The sequence below is a fragment of the Phascolarctos cinereus genome, unplaced genomic scaffold (assembly GCF_003287225.1).
Source record: "Phascolarctos cinereus isolate Bilbo 61053 unplaced genomic scaffold, phaCin_HiC Scaffold_3;HRSCAF=262, whole genome shotgun sequence".
Taxonomy (NCBI): domain Eukaryota; kingdom Metazoa; phylum Chordata; class Mammalia; order Diprotodontia; family Phascolarctidae; genus Phascolarctos; species Phascolarctos cinereus.
The window spans coordinates 230,375,991-230,390,373 of NW_027555736.1; the positions used below are offsets into that span (position 1 = coordinate 230,375,991).

Here is a 14,383-nt window from a genome sequence, read left to right on the forward strand (position 1 = left end):
TGTTTCCCATAATTGGAACCATATTCCACGGAAAGGCCCTAAGTGAAAGGCCATTATTTTGGCCCTGAGTCCTCAGGCATGCCCACGGCTATTTGTCAGCTCATTTGTGAGGGTATGAAAGTCCTAGTGCTTTGGAGGGCTGGTTCACTGAGAGTCAATGTGGTTTAATGGAAAGAATGTTGGACTTGGGTAGAGGAGACCTGGGCTTGAATGCAGGCACCAACATTTACTAGTTGTGTGACTGTGGGAAGAAAGGAAGTGAGGAAGGAAAGGAAGGAGTGAGGGAGGGAAGGAAGGAAAAGATGCAAAAGGAGGAAGGGATAAATAAGCATTTATTAAGTCCCTCTTATGTACCAGGTAATGTGCTGAGTGCTTTACAGATAGCATCTCATTGGATCGTCACAATAATTCTGGGAGGTAGGTGCCATCATTATTCCCGTTTTACAGTTGAGGAAACTGAGGCAAACAGAGGTTAAATGACAGGTCACACAGAGAGTGTCCGAGTTTGGATTTGAACTCAGGTCTTCCTGACTCCAGGCCAAGTGTTCTCTCCACTGTGTTATTTAGCTACCTTGTGGGCAAGTCATTTAAACACTCTGAGCTTTCTTTATAAAGTGGAGCTATTAATATTTTCCCGAGAGTTGCATGGAGGAATTAATAGAGCGGGAGTCAGGAAGAACTGTGTCACATTTGGTAATTAAGGTAAACTGAGAGACAAGCTTCCAAGCATGATCAATTTATTAATTAGGCTAGTAATAACCAATAAATTGGGTTAATGGGCCCTCTCAATGACCAAAAGACCACGACTAGTCTTTGTTTAGTTTTGGGAAGTACAAAAGAACGAAGAACAGAATTGAGTAGGTGGGGAAGACAGTGCAACTGATTACATGGTAGACAGTATCATGGTGGTGGGGACAACATGATTGGTTATGTCAAGGAAAGTGGGCTATCACCTCTCTGAAAATTAAGGAATGTTAATTGTTTTATGGTACCCATCTGCAACTTATAATCTTTGCTAGGGGATCAAAAATTATCATACTGCTGTCTCTTTGAAAGTAATAAAACTCCCCTAATTGCACAAAGATAGGCAAATTCAGATGATATATTTTGGGGGGGGGTTCTAGGTTAACTTGTGGGGCTTAAAGATGACAAACATACATCCTGAAATTTTCCCAGAAGCTGAAGGTATGGTAGGTAACAGTTTTACCCATTAATTATAACTTTAAACTAACTGAGAGAGAAAGCTAAATTCCTAAGCTCAACTCAAGGAAGGGGTCTTAAGTAGATATAGAATCAATTACAATGCAAAATAAATACAGTATAGAACCAATTACAAAATAGAATTAGTTTGAATTCCTAATCTGGGTTCAAATGCTACCTCTGATTTTTTTACTTGCTTTGTGACTCTGGGCAAATCATTTCACCTCATATGTGTCTGAGACAATACCTTAGGATTGAGGTTATGTGTCATATATGGGTTGTGATCAGCATTGGTTGGGACAATTCGTTATGTTGATGAAATCACAGATCCTTTGAATATTTGGGTAATATCTGCACTATCTCACAGGTTTCTTCTGTAAAACATGTTTGGTAAATTTTGTTCTTGTCATTTTTTTAGTTATGTCTGACACTCTGTGACCTCATTTGGAGTTTTCTTAGTCAAGATACTGGAGTGGTTTGCCATTTCCTTCTCCAGCTCATTTTATGGATGAGGAAATTGAGGCAAATAGGGTTAAGTGACTTGCGCAGGGTCACACAGCTAATAAGTGTCTGAGGTCATAGTTGAACTCAGAAAAATGAGTCTTCCTCATTACAGGCCCAACACCCCATCTACTGTGCCACTTGGCTGCTTTAAAATTTAAGCACTACATAAATGTGAGATATTACTATATTGTTATTATTATTATTATTGTTATCATCATCATCATCATCATCATTACTGGGTTAATAATAAAAATATTTGCATTTTGGTTCCTCCTCTATTGTTTAGCACCTTTGAGACCCAGGAGAAGTCAATCAGTTTCCTATGCCTCAGTTTCTCAATTTGTAAACTGGGGATGATGCCTTCCTCACATTCTAGGGTTGGTATGAAGACAAAAGAAGACAATAATTTCAAAATGCTCCACAAATGCAAGGTGTTATTATTATGTCCTGTGACTAGGGTACTTGGGAGTTGGGGTCAGAGAACTCCACACACTTCAGACATACTGCCTGAGGCCTGGCATATGGAGGCATATGTAGCTGGAATACCACCTGCCACCTGTTTACCATTTGGGTGGCTAGCTGGATGCTTGTTCATGATATGGAGATACTCAGAGGTTTGGAATGGGAAGCAGGTAACCTGTGTCACTTTAGCTTTGTTAATGTTATTTGACTTTCTTGCCCTTAGCCATAGGCTCATTGAGGCGGAAGGGACCTTTGGGAGATCATCTGGTCTAGCCTCTTTTACTGGCTCTGGTTCTCTATAATTGGTTGACCTGCTTCATCTCATTGTGTTTTGATAATATAGAAAGCATTTAAAAAAACATTGAAAGTATTCTTTTAAAAATTCAATTTGTGTTTATTAAGTGCCTGCTGTTTTCCAGGCTCCATGCTAGGTATGAGAATACAAAGCTAGAATAATCCCTGCCCTCAAAGAGCTTATATTCTGTTGTAGGAAAACAGTATATACACAGATAATTAAATATTTAAGATGCAAAGTAATTTCAGGAGACTGTGGTGGGATGCAAAAGGACTAACAACTGGGGGTTGGGATAAGAAAAGGTCTTATGTAGGAGGTGGCACTTGGACTAAGCCTTAAATAGCACACTAGAAATTTTTTAATTTAAATTTATATATTTTTGTTACATTTTAAGGTCCAAATTATCTCCCTCCCTCACTCCCTCCCCACCTCAAACTAGACAAAATCATCATTTGACACAGTTTTACAAATATATGTAAAACTATACTATATGTACTTCTATTTATCAGTTCTTTCTCTGGAGGTGGATAGCATCTTCCTTCATAGGTCTTTTATAGTTGATTTGAGTATTTATAGTACTCAGAATAACTTGGTTGTTCATAATTATTCTTCAAACGACATTGCTATTACCATATGTAATGTTCTTTTGGTTCTGCTCACTTCACTTTTCGTTATTTCATGCAAGTCTTTCCATTTTTCAGTAACCAACCAGTTCATCATTTCTTTGAGCCCAGTAGTATTTCATCACAAGGCACCAGAAATTTCAAGTGGTTACATGAGGAAGGAGAGTCTTCTGGGGCAGGGGCTAGGGGGAGGACAGGTTGGACAAAGACATGTGGAGGAACTTCCCACTCCTGTTGGATAGAATCTGGAAAAACTATGAGTCAAGGACTAGAAAGAGAAATGTTTGATAGGCATTGAGGATTAGAATGAGAGGCTTGTGTTGGGAGATAGGTTGTAAAGGCAGGTAAGGCCACTATAAGGAGGACCTTCTTTACAGGTAAAGAGATCTTGATTCAATGGAGTAGGAAATGAGGAGCCATTGAAAGTATCTGAGAAGGGACTTTCTTGTTTGTAAAACGAGCGGGATGGACTAGACCAGGGCCCACTTGTGACCCAACCCCTTTTTGGGTTTCAGCAGTGTTTGTTGGCATTGCATGGCCTGAGCATGGACAGTGCAAAGTGTGCATGCTTTGTGTTCATAACCAAGGCTGCAGTGAAGTTGCAAGTGCTTCCAGAAACACCTCAGATGCATTACACGTTTGATTTTAATTATGATTTGGTTGTTGCACATTCAGAAACCTTTTACTATTGCCAAATTTTTCACAATCCCTCCCCCCCCCCCAGTTTAAGAAGGGCTGGACTAAATGATCTCTAAGTTCCTTCCCATTCTTATTATCCTGTGAGTGACACAATAAAAGTGGTTTCAAAGAAATTAGTCTGAAAGCAGTGTATAAGGTAGATGGAGTACAAGGTAGATGGGGAAGAGGTTAAAGAGAAGAAAGGTAGGAGACTAGTGCAGTACACCAGGAGTGAGATGATGATGATGATGATAAAGCATTTATTAAGAGCTTACTGTGTGCGAGTACTATGCTAAGTACTAAGGATTCAGATATAGTTATCCTTTCCACATCATGACTTTTCCCATGGTGGTTTTGATACATTGCCGGTCAGCATAAGAAATTAAATAGGAATCCCTGGGGAATTTGCGGAAGCTGCAGATGATACTTGAAGGCTAGTGGGTGATACAGAAAATGTTTAGAAACTTAGAAATGCATAAAATATATGTATAGTATTATATAATATCAATATATTTTATCTTTTAACACCATAACAATATGCAAATTTTATAATAAGGTATTATAAACGTACGATAAGAAAAAAAGAAAAAAATTTAGACTTCTTCTCTGTTACAAAGTGAGGACCAAATTTGTATGCAGACTTTTCCAGACTGTGGGGGCACCGTTCCCCTAATGCCCTACAATGTGGAAGGGATAACTCTACAAAAAAAAAGACAGCCTCTTCCTTTAGAGACCTTACATTCTAGTGGGAAAGACAATATGGAAAAGGTAAAGGATGGCATGATTTGGAAATGTCTAGGAAATGATATAGATTGGTTCTGGAACAGATAAGGTGAAAGCTCATCTATTTAGAGTCCAAGGTTCCAGTGGGAGGGAGATGAGGGTGATGAGGACAATGGCCAAACCATAGTCTGTATGCTGAGGAAATAGATTAGGGTGGTAGCAATGGGAACAGAAAGAGAAAGAGACTTACTGACTTACTCCAGTTCACATTGAGCATCCCACATGTGAATTCTGATATGATGTGAAAAGGGCCCAACCGATTCTTGATTATCTATTCTTTTGTAAATAATATGTTATCTTCTAAGGCTATAGTGTATGTGTACATGTATGTATGTATGTATCTGTGTATGTACATGTATTTGTGAGCTCTGGCTGGTCCTACCCAGCTAGAAAGTCTGGATATGGGTCAGGTGATAGACTGTATGTATGTCTATTATCTTAATACCTGTCTAGGTCAGAGAGGTTCATCACCAAGTCATCCATACGATGATGATGTTTTAGGCCATAGCAACTCTCAAGGATTATATCTAGGAATATAATAGCTTATGGTCACTCCATTCACCCCCAAGCCCAAGTACAAATGAATACTACTAGTGTGAGAAAATATATTATAATTATGATTATTTGGTATTAGAACTGATTTTTGTGGAAAGATCATGGACTACATTGACCTGGGATAGAATTACAAATGTGCAAAAAAGTGAGTGGCCTCCAGTAGTGTGTAAGGAAGTATTTGTAGGAGATGATGCCTGTTGGTGCCATTGAGTCGAGTCCGTTTGTGCATGTGTTGGAATTCTGAGGACCTGTATTCCTGAAATATGGGGAAGGATACAGATGTTGGAAAAAGCCCAAGGCTGCCTGTACATTGACACCACAGGGCTCCTGTTGAGTTTTTGGAGCCCAGGATTCAAATCTGAGGAGTTCCCAGTAACTCACCCTTAGAGACCCATAAATCCACTTGGCAAGAAAAAGAGTAGCAATTACCTCTGGGAGCCCTCTTCTTCCACCTCAGGTAATTAACTCTTCCCTCATGTGAAGACAACATTTGGGCTCTTTCATGAGGTAGGCAGCTAGGTGATGCAGTAGATGGAGCACTGGAGCTTGAGTCAGGAAGACCTCAGCTCACATTCTGCCTCAGACAATTACTAGGCAGATGACCCTGGGCAAGTCATTTAACCTCTTCCAGCCTCAGTTTCCTCATCTGTAAAATGAGAAGAATAATAGCACTTGCCTCATCAAGTTTTTGTTGTTCAAATAAGATAACATATGTAAAGTACTTTGCAAACCTTAAAGTACACACAAATGCTTCTTGTTCTTGTTCTTGTTCTTGTTCTTCTTCTTTCTCCTTCTCCTTCTTCTCTTCCTCCTCTTCCTCCTCCTCCTCCTCATTATTATTATTATGAGTTATGGCTAAAAAACCCCAAACCGTCCCTGAGTGGCCAAACGTCTGGTGATGAACCTTTTTGACCTTAGCTAGCTTGGTCATCTGATGACAGGTGTACAGCCCCTTTGTTGCTGGGAGCATAGTGTAGTAGCAATCTTTCATTGTTCAGAAAAACAAACTGTGGCCCAAATAACTTCCCCAAGGTGCTTCTTTAAGACCTTTCATATACGGTTTAATTTTATTTTATAGATGAGTAGATTTGGGGGGATACTGGACATGATACTCTCAAAGAGTTTATAGTCTAGTTGGGGAGACTAGTGTCCTTGACACAGAGAACAACTGGAGACCAACCTTAGATATGAATGAATAAAGAAGCACGTATTAAATGCTGACTTTGCGCCAGGTACTCTGCCAACCCTAGGGACGCAACATCTGTATCCTTCCCCATATTTCAGGAATACAGGTCCAACACATGCACAGACTCTACTCAGTGGGTCCAGTGGGCGTCATCTCCTACAAATACTTCCTCATACACTACTTTACACTCACCTGACTCATACCGCAACAGAAATCCAGAGCTAGAAGAAAGTGTGAGTTAGATCAGTCACCAAAGTCTTCTTGCAGAGGTTAGGACTTTAGTTAGGTCTTGAAGTTTGAGAAGACTTTTGATGGATAAAGAGGATAAGGAAGATATTCTGAGGGGGAGGTGGGGCATAGACTAGGCAAAGACATGGAGATGGGAGTTATTGTGGTTGTATGGGAGGCCATGAGGCACGGAGTTGGTGTGTGTTGGGGAATGATGGTAGGTGGTGCAATGAATAGTGCTGGGACTGGAGTCAGGAAGACTCATCCTCCTGAGTTCAAATCTGGCTTCAGACATTTATTAGCTGTGTGACCTTGCACAAGTCACTTAACCCTGTTTGCCTCAGTTTTCTCATCTGTAAAATGTGCTGGAGAAGGAAATGGCAAACCACTCTGGTATTTCTGCCAAGAAAACCCAATGGGGTCACCAGAGTCAGACATGACTGAAATGATTCAACAATTGGATAGTGATGTCAGAGACAATGGAGGACATTAGTAACTAGGGGTACCAATTTGAACTTGACACATTAAGTAAAAGGTAATCTTTATAGATTTTGAGGAAGAAAGTGACAGGTCAGTGTTGTGTAGGGGAGATGGCAGCAGTACATAGGATGAATTGGAGTGGGGCAAGACTGGTGACAGGGAGATGACTAGGAAGTTAACTAGAGAGTTATATCAATGTGCGTATGAGGTGCTGGTCTAGGAAGTGGAGAGAAAGGAACAAATCCAAAAACCATTTCAAAGGGAAAAAATAGGATTTAGAAATTGATTGGATGGAGTAGTGAAGGAGAAGCAAGGGTCAAAGATGACTCAGTTGGTGCACAAACATTTACCTGGAGGGTGGTGGCACCACTGGTAGGATTTCCTTACAGTATATTATGAACTCTGGGTGCCTTGTCCACATTTTGCAGGTAAGGAAATGAGGCACAGGGAGAGGAAGCCTTCATAAAATCACACAAGTTGTTAAATATTGGAGCTGGAAATAGAACTTTCTTGGCTAAGGGCTCTCTTCCCTCTCTCCAGCACTTTCTCATCGCTGTATTTTTTTTTTCTGAATTGTTTCTGTCATTATGCTTGACTGTGTTCACCTGCTCGGAAGCTGCTGTGACAGGACTTCTGGAGTGAATATAGCATTGCAATAATTGTAGCATCATTGTGCTTATTCTGACTTGTTAGCAATATTGATAATAGCACTGATCTCTCGGGGTTGTTGTGAGGATAAAATGAGATAATATTTGTAAAGCACTTAGCACCTCCTATGTGATTGGCACATAGTAGGCATTTAATAAATGCTTGGCTCTCTTCCTTCCCTCATTCTCACCCCCTCTCTCCTCTCTTCCCCTCCCCTCCCCTCTCCTCTCCTCTTCTCCCCTTCCTTCCTTCTCCTTCCTTCCTTCCTTCCTTCCTTCCTTCCTTCCTTCCTTCCTTCCTTCCTTCCTTCCTTCCTTCCTTCCTTCCTTCCTTCCGTCCTTCCTTCCTTCCTTCCGTCCTTCCTTCCTTCCTTCTCCTTCCTTCCTTCCTTCCTTTCTTCCTTCCTTCCTTCCTTCCTTCCTTCCTTCCTTCCTTCCTTCCTTCCTTCCTTCCTTTCTTCCTTCCTTCCTTCCTTCCCTCCTTCCCTCCCTCTCTCCTTCCCTCTCTCCTTCCTTCCCTCCCTCCCTCCTTCCTTCTTTCCTTTCCTTTCCTCCCTCCCTCCTTCCTTCTTTCTTTCCCATTAAAAATTAATGTCTATTGTAGGGAATCTTACATAGCACTTTCACATGCATTATAGCATCTGTGGAATTTCATATATGGGGCCACTGAGGCTTAGACGGGTTGTCCATGGTCCAAGGTCACACAGATTCTAAATGGTGGAACTGGCACTGTTGATTCCTTGCATCCCTGGATCTTTCTATTATCCCACGTTGCCTCTGTATTTGGTCAGGAAAATGAGAGTGACTGAGGGCAAATAACTGTTAGGACCTGAGGCATCTCCAGTAATCTGGGTGGTTTCTCAGGGTAATACACTGCCTGCTTCTTTCAGTTCCCTCTCAAGGTCAACTCTGAAATGAGGGTAAGGAGAGAGGAGAGAGGGAGGAAAGAGGAAGATGGAAAGGCAGAAGGGAAGAATATGGAGGGAATTAGTGGGAGTGAGAGAATGAATGTTCTGATTTGTTTCAGAGACAAGCAGATCAAGCCGGAGACAGCAGATGATACCTCAGGCATTGTGGTGCTGTCTATGTAATATTGTGGATGTCAGTCCAGCTCCTCTGTCTAGGTCTTGGAAGGAAACACAATGTATCCTGATGTCTCTTTTTTGTTTTTAAAATGATTATTGGGATCTTTTGTTTTTACATTACCTTAACTGCAAAATAAACCCCCTTTCTCTCCCCTATCCAGTGACAAAGAATAAGAAAGAAAGAGGGGAAAAAAGCAATTGACCAAAAATAACCAACACATTGACCAAGTATGACAATAGAGACAATATTCCACACCCATATCCTCCCCAAATCCCTTTGAAAAGAAGAAAAGGAACACATTTTCTCAATTCTCCTCTGGGACTAATTGTGGTCTATTTAAGCAGCACATCCTGTAAAGAATAGAGCACAAGACTTGGAATCAGGAAGACCTGAGTTCAAATCCTCCCTAAGACGCTAGCTTTGAGACTCTGGGTAAATCACTTTCATCTTTCTGTGCCTCGGTTTCCTCATCTGTAAAATTAAAATGTTGGATTAGATGACCCTTAAGGTCCCTTCTAACTCAAAATCCTACGTTCCTGCGCAGTTTTGTTTCTTTTATTTCTTATTTTCGTTTACATTGTTGTAGTCATTGTGTACATTGTTTTCCTGGTTCTGCTTATTTCTGTCTGTATCAGTTCATATGCCTACCCATGCTCCCCTGCATTCTTCACATCCATCATTTCTCATGATAGAGTAATATTGTATTACATTCATGTACCATAATTTGTTTAGCTATTATTCAGTTGATGAGTATCTATTTGTTTCCAATTCTTTGCTACCTTCAAAAGTGTTGTTGTAAATGCTTTTGGTGTATGTGGGCCTTTTTTTTTTTTTTGACCTCCTTAGGGCAGAAGTTGAATCTCTAGGTCAAAGCCCAGGAACTTTTTAGTATAATTCCAAATTGTTTTCCATATTGATTAAACCAACTCACAGTTTTGCCGATAGCATATCAGCTACCTTACCTGTTTTTCCAAAATTTGTCCTCTTTGTCAACAATTAGCTAGGTGTGAGGTCAAGCATCTCCTTAAGGGAGACCACCAAAGGTAACAGGCTGGCCTATTGTATATTAGTCTATGGTTTTCCCATCACTTTCCCCCATCCCTTCCCTCTATCCCTTCCCTCCCACATACACAGGTTCCTAACTTTTTTTGGACTCTCCAATTGTTTTTGGGAGCCAGAACTCTGACCTAGAAGTTATGGATGGTTTGAACCTTCTAACATGAAGCATGGCCAGGCTAAATATGCCTCTGTCCTGCCTAGTATTAAATCTCAGATTTTGTTCTTGCTAAAGGTACAATAGGAACAGGTGGCTTTTCTCTTTCACTTGTTTGTTTAATAATTTCAGTCGTGTCCAACTCCTCCTGACCCCATTTGGGGTTTTCTTGGCAAAGATTCTGGAGTGGTTTGCCTTTCCTTTTCCAGCTCATTTGACAGATAAAGAAACTGAGGCAAATGGGTTAAGTGACTTGCCCAAGGTCACATAGCTAGTAAGTATCTGAGGCCAGATTTGAACTCAGGTCTTCCTGAATTCTAGGCCCAGAACTCTATACACTGAGCTACCTAGCTGCCCTAGTGCTCCTTCACTTAAAGTCACTTAAAGCTTTCTTGAAATCCCTAGGTAAATCAGTGAACTGGGCTTTTGGAATAAGGTGGAGATCTAGTTGGGCTAATAATAATACTATTAATAATTCACATATGCATAATGCTTTAAGGTAAATTTCTTGAGGACTTTTCATCTTTCTTTGTATTGCCAGTGCTTAGCACGGTGCCCAGCGCACAGTAGGAGCTTAATAAATACTTGTTGACTTGACAAGGTGCTTTCTCCAAAATAGCCCCGTGAGTGTAAATAGTGGTATCCTCGTTTTGAAGATGATGAAAAGGAGCTTTAGAGGCTTTAAATGACGTGTGCAGGACAACACGACTAGCAAGTATCTGCGCCAGGATTTTGATCCATGTCTTTCCTAGTTCCCAGTCCTGTCCTCTACATTATGCCATGAAGAATGAAAGCTTGGACAGGACCTTAAAAAGTCCTACCTGTCTGCCTTCAGTTAGGACGACAGGCAGACCTTGGAGATACTGCCGGCTTGGCTCCAGAGCCCCACAATCAAATGAATATTGCAATAAAACAAGTCCCACGAATATCTTGGTTTCCTGGTGCGTGTAAAATTTACATTTACATTCTACTGCAGTCTAGCAAGCGTACAACAGCATTATGTCATGCTAGCCATCATCTGAGCCTTCAGCGAGCCACGATCTTCTTGGCGGTGGAGGGTCTCACCTTGCTGTCGATGGCTGCTGACTGCTCAGGGTGGTGGTTGCTGAAGGCTGTCTGAAAATAAGGCAGCAGTGAACTTTGCCGCACCAATTGCCTCTTCCTTTCACAAAAGATTTCTCTGCAGCATGCAATGCTGTTTGATGGCATTTTACCCACAGTAGAGCTTTCAAAATTGGAGTTAAGCTTCTCAAATCCTGCTGCGCCGTTTTTCGACTAAGTTTATGTCATATTCTTCAATATTGTTGTGTCTCAGGGAAACAGGGAGGCCCAAGGAATAGGGAGAGAGACGAGGGAATGGCTGGCTGGTGGAGCAGTCAGAACACACCCAACATTTATTGATTCAGTTTACAGTCTTATGTGGGCATGGTTCATGGCGCTCCCAAACAATTACAATAGTAACATCAAAGATCATTGATCACAGATTACCATAACAGACATAATAATAGTGAGAAAGTTTGAAATTTGTGAGAAGTACCAAAATATGACACAGAGACACAATGTGAAAATATATTATTGGAAAAATGGTGCCGATAGGCATGCTCAATGCAGGTTTGCCACAAACTTCAATTTGTTAAAAAAAAAAAAGTAATGCAAGATCTGCAAAGTGTAATAGCGTGAAATGTAATAAAACAAGGTATGCCTGTACTTATGCCTTATAATTCCTAGGCAGATAAAAATGTGGCCTATAAGAACTTTTAAGTTCTTCAGAGAACAAAATTTTGCCATTTTTCTTGTTAACATCTTTTTTTTGTTTTGTTTTGGTTTGGTTAGGCAATGGAGGGTTAAGTGACTTGCCCAGGGTCACACAGCTAGTAAGTGTCTGAGGCTGGATTTGAACTCAGGTCCTCTATCTGCTCTATCTGCTGTGGGCTGGGGCTCTATCTGCTGTGCCACCTAGCTGCCACCTCTTGCTAACATCTTTAACAATACTCACTGTCAGACAGTACTTCACAATAAATTCCTGGTTGTAGTCATCTTTTGTTATCACTAAAAATAGAAAATAGCTGTTTCCAATATTATACACTTAAGCCTTTGAATACTCTTCGTATATTTAAAGAAGTCAGTCTCTCCTTCACTTTTTGAACAACCTTTAATCATATATTATTGGTTAAAAATACTCTAATAGTTGTGTGTGTATGTGTATGTGCACATGTATGTATATGTATATATACTTATATGTATGTATGTGTATATATATATATACGTATGTGTGTGTATCTGAGTGTGTGTGTGTGTGTGTGTGTGTGTGTGTGTGTGTGTGTGTGTAGGTGCTGTGTTGGATGCTGGGGATACAAAAAATGAAATGAGCCTTAACCTCAAGGATTTTTTACAGGATAGCAGGGGAGATGAAGCATTATACAATGGACTTTAATGCAAACTGTCCATGGGGTGCCCCCTCCCGTGAGCCAATAAGAAGGTTCTCTCCAATCTTAGCCTCTGTAGACCCAAGTTCAGTGGAACTCTGCCCTCAAGGAGAAGGGATAAAGCTTCTCTCTTGAACTCTTGGACTTCTATTTCCTTCATCTCTGAGTCTTGTTTTTTTTTTTTAAATCATGCCCAGATTTATTTCGAAGTTAGGGGTAAGCAGTGGGGCTCAGGTTTGATCAAATAGAAAATAATAGTATCTGGCAGTGAGTAAGTAACTCTTTCCTTAGAAGCCTGTTATTGCTTTGGGTAACTCCTATGTTTGTTCCTCTATACTTGTGTTTCCCTCCACATTTAAATTTTTTAAAAAAAATTTTAGTCATTCTGAACTTGAGGGACACCAAGTCCATATATGGCCATTTGTATCTATAAAGAACAAGAAAAAAAGGATTGTGTGTAAAACCATGAATGTACTTTGGTACAACTTGCTTTTTAGGGAAGATATGGAATAAATTTAACAAGTTAGTTTCAAAACTGCCCTACTGTTTGTATCTCCCTCTGAACTTTCTCTTATTTTCTTCTGTGCATTTAAAATGTTTCAATGGACTTCTTTTTATATTTTTAATATTTTTCTATTTTAGCATGACTGTCACTAGCCCCATTTTCTTCTTTCCCAAATTAAAAAAAAATCCTCCCTTGTAACAAATGAATAGATTCAAATAAAACAGAATCTGCATATTGGCCATGTCTGGATGAATATGTATGTCTCCTGAACTCAGGGCTATCACCTTTCCATCTGGGGTGGGGAGGGTGCCATGTTTTTCCACTGGATGTGGAGAGGGTGGCATGTTTCATCCTCAGGGCGCTGGAATTGTGGCTGAGAGTTCTTCAAAACTTTTCAGAGTGTTTTCCTTTATGATGATATTATTGCATAGAGGAGGGAATTCTTAGCCTTTTTGTGTCATGGACCCATTTGGAAGGCTGCTGAAACCTATGGACCCCTTCTCAGTGTCATATTTCAAAATAATTGAAGGGAATGCTAAACTTCAATTAGAGGGTAGTGAATATGAAGATGTTGATTTTTCCCATTTAAGTTTACAGACTCCCATGGAACCCAGATTAAGAACCCTTGGCTTCTTAAACTTGAACAAGAGCCTCATGTTGTCCTGGTTCTGCTCTTTTGATTCTGCATCAGTTTGCATAGATTTTCCCCGGTTTATCTCAATTTATCCCTTTCATCATTTTTTGTGGCACAACAATATTCCCTTCCATCTATATGTCATAATTTGGCCATCCTTTCAAAGAGAAAATAACATCTCTTAAAGCTTGGTTTTGGCTCATGCTAGGGTCCCCTGGAAGGAATTAATAGAGTCCCTTTTAGAGAAGTTGCTCAACAAACTAGTAGATATCAAGAATAGGACAACCACTTATTTCAAATATCACAAAAGCAATGCTTAAAGCACAAAAGACTCCTAAGTCTGAATTGACAAATACTTGAAATATGAGACAGTAACTCATAATATACTCTCTTGGGAAGTAGGAAAGACTTCAAGGAGATGTGGGAATGTTCAATTGGAAGAGCAACTCAAAGTCCAGGTCTTCTCCTCTGAAAAGAATGTAGTTGCAGAAAACATGTCTTGTTAGCACCCTATAACTCCTAGCCTCTTAATTCACAAGACTATAAACGTCCGTCTCAGGATCACTGATTGGCCAATTATAGTCAGGGAAAAAACAAAGTGAAAAAGGCAGCTAGGGATTGGATTTTCAGGCTTAGGCTCACCTAGGCAAGTAGACATGCTCGCTACTATGTGTGAGTAGTCATCATAATTGTTTCTGGAAAGTGGTAGAGAAATCTCTATTGGCCACTTGTTCAAAAGGGAAGAAGAGAAAACTAGAGTGGACGTTGCTCCTCCTTTCAAAGCTTCTCAGGTTGACAGCCCTTCCTAGTTAGTTGACAATTATCTTTGACACTGCTCCCAGTAATGGGATCTATGGGGACAAACTAGGAACCTCTGC

The 14,383-nt window shown here is 40.3% G+C and overlaps 1 protein-coding gene across 4 annotated transcripts in view; it reads left to right on the forward strand.

Moving 5' to 3' along the window:
• DPF3 (double PHD fingers 3) overlaps positions 1 to 14,383 on the forward strand; it is a 406,344-nt gene that overhangs the window by 250,787 nt on the left and 141,174 nt on the right. The window lies entirely within an intron of this gene.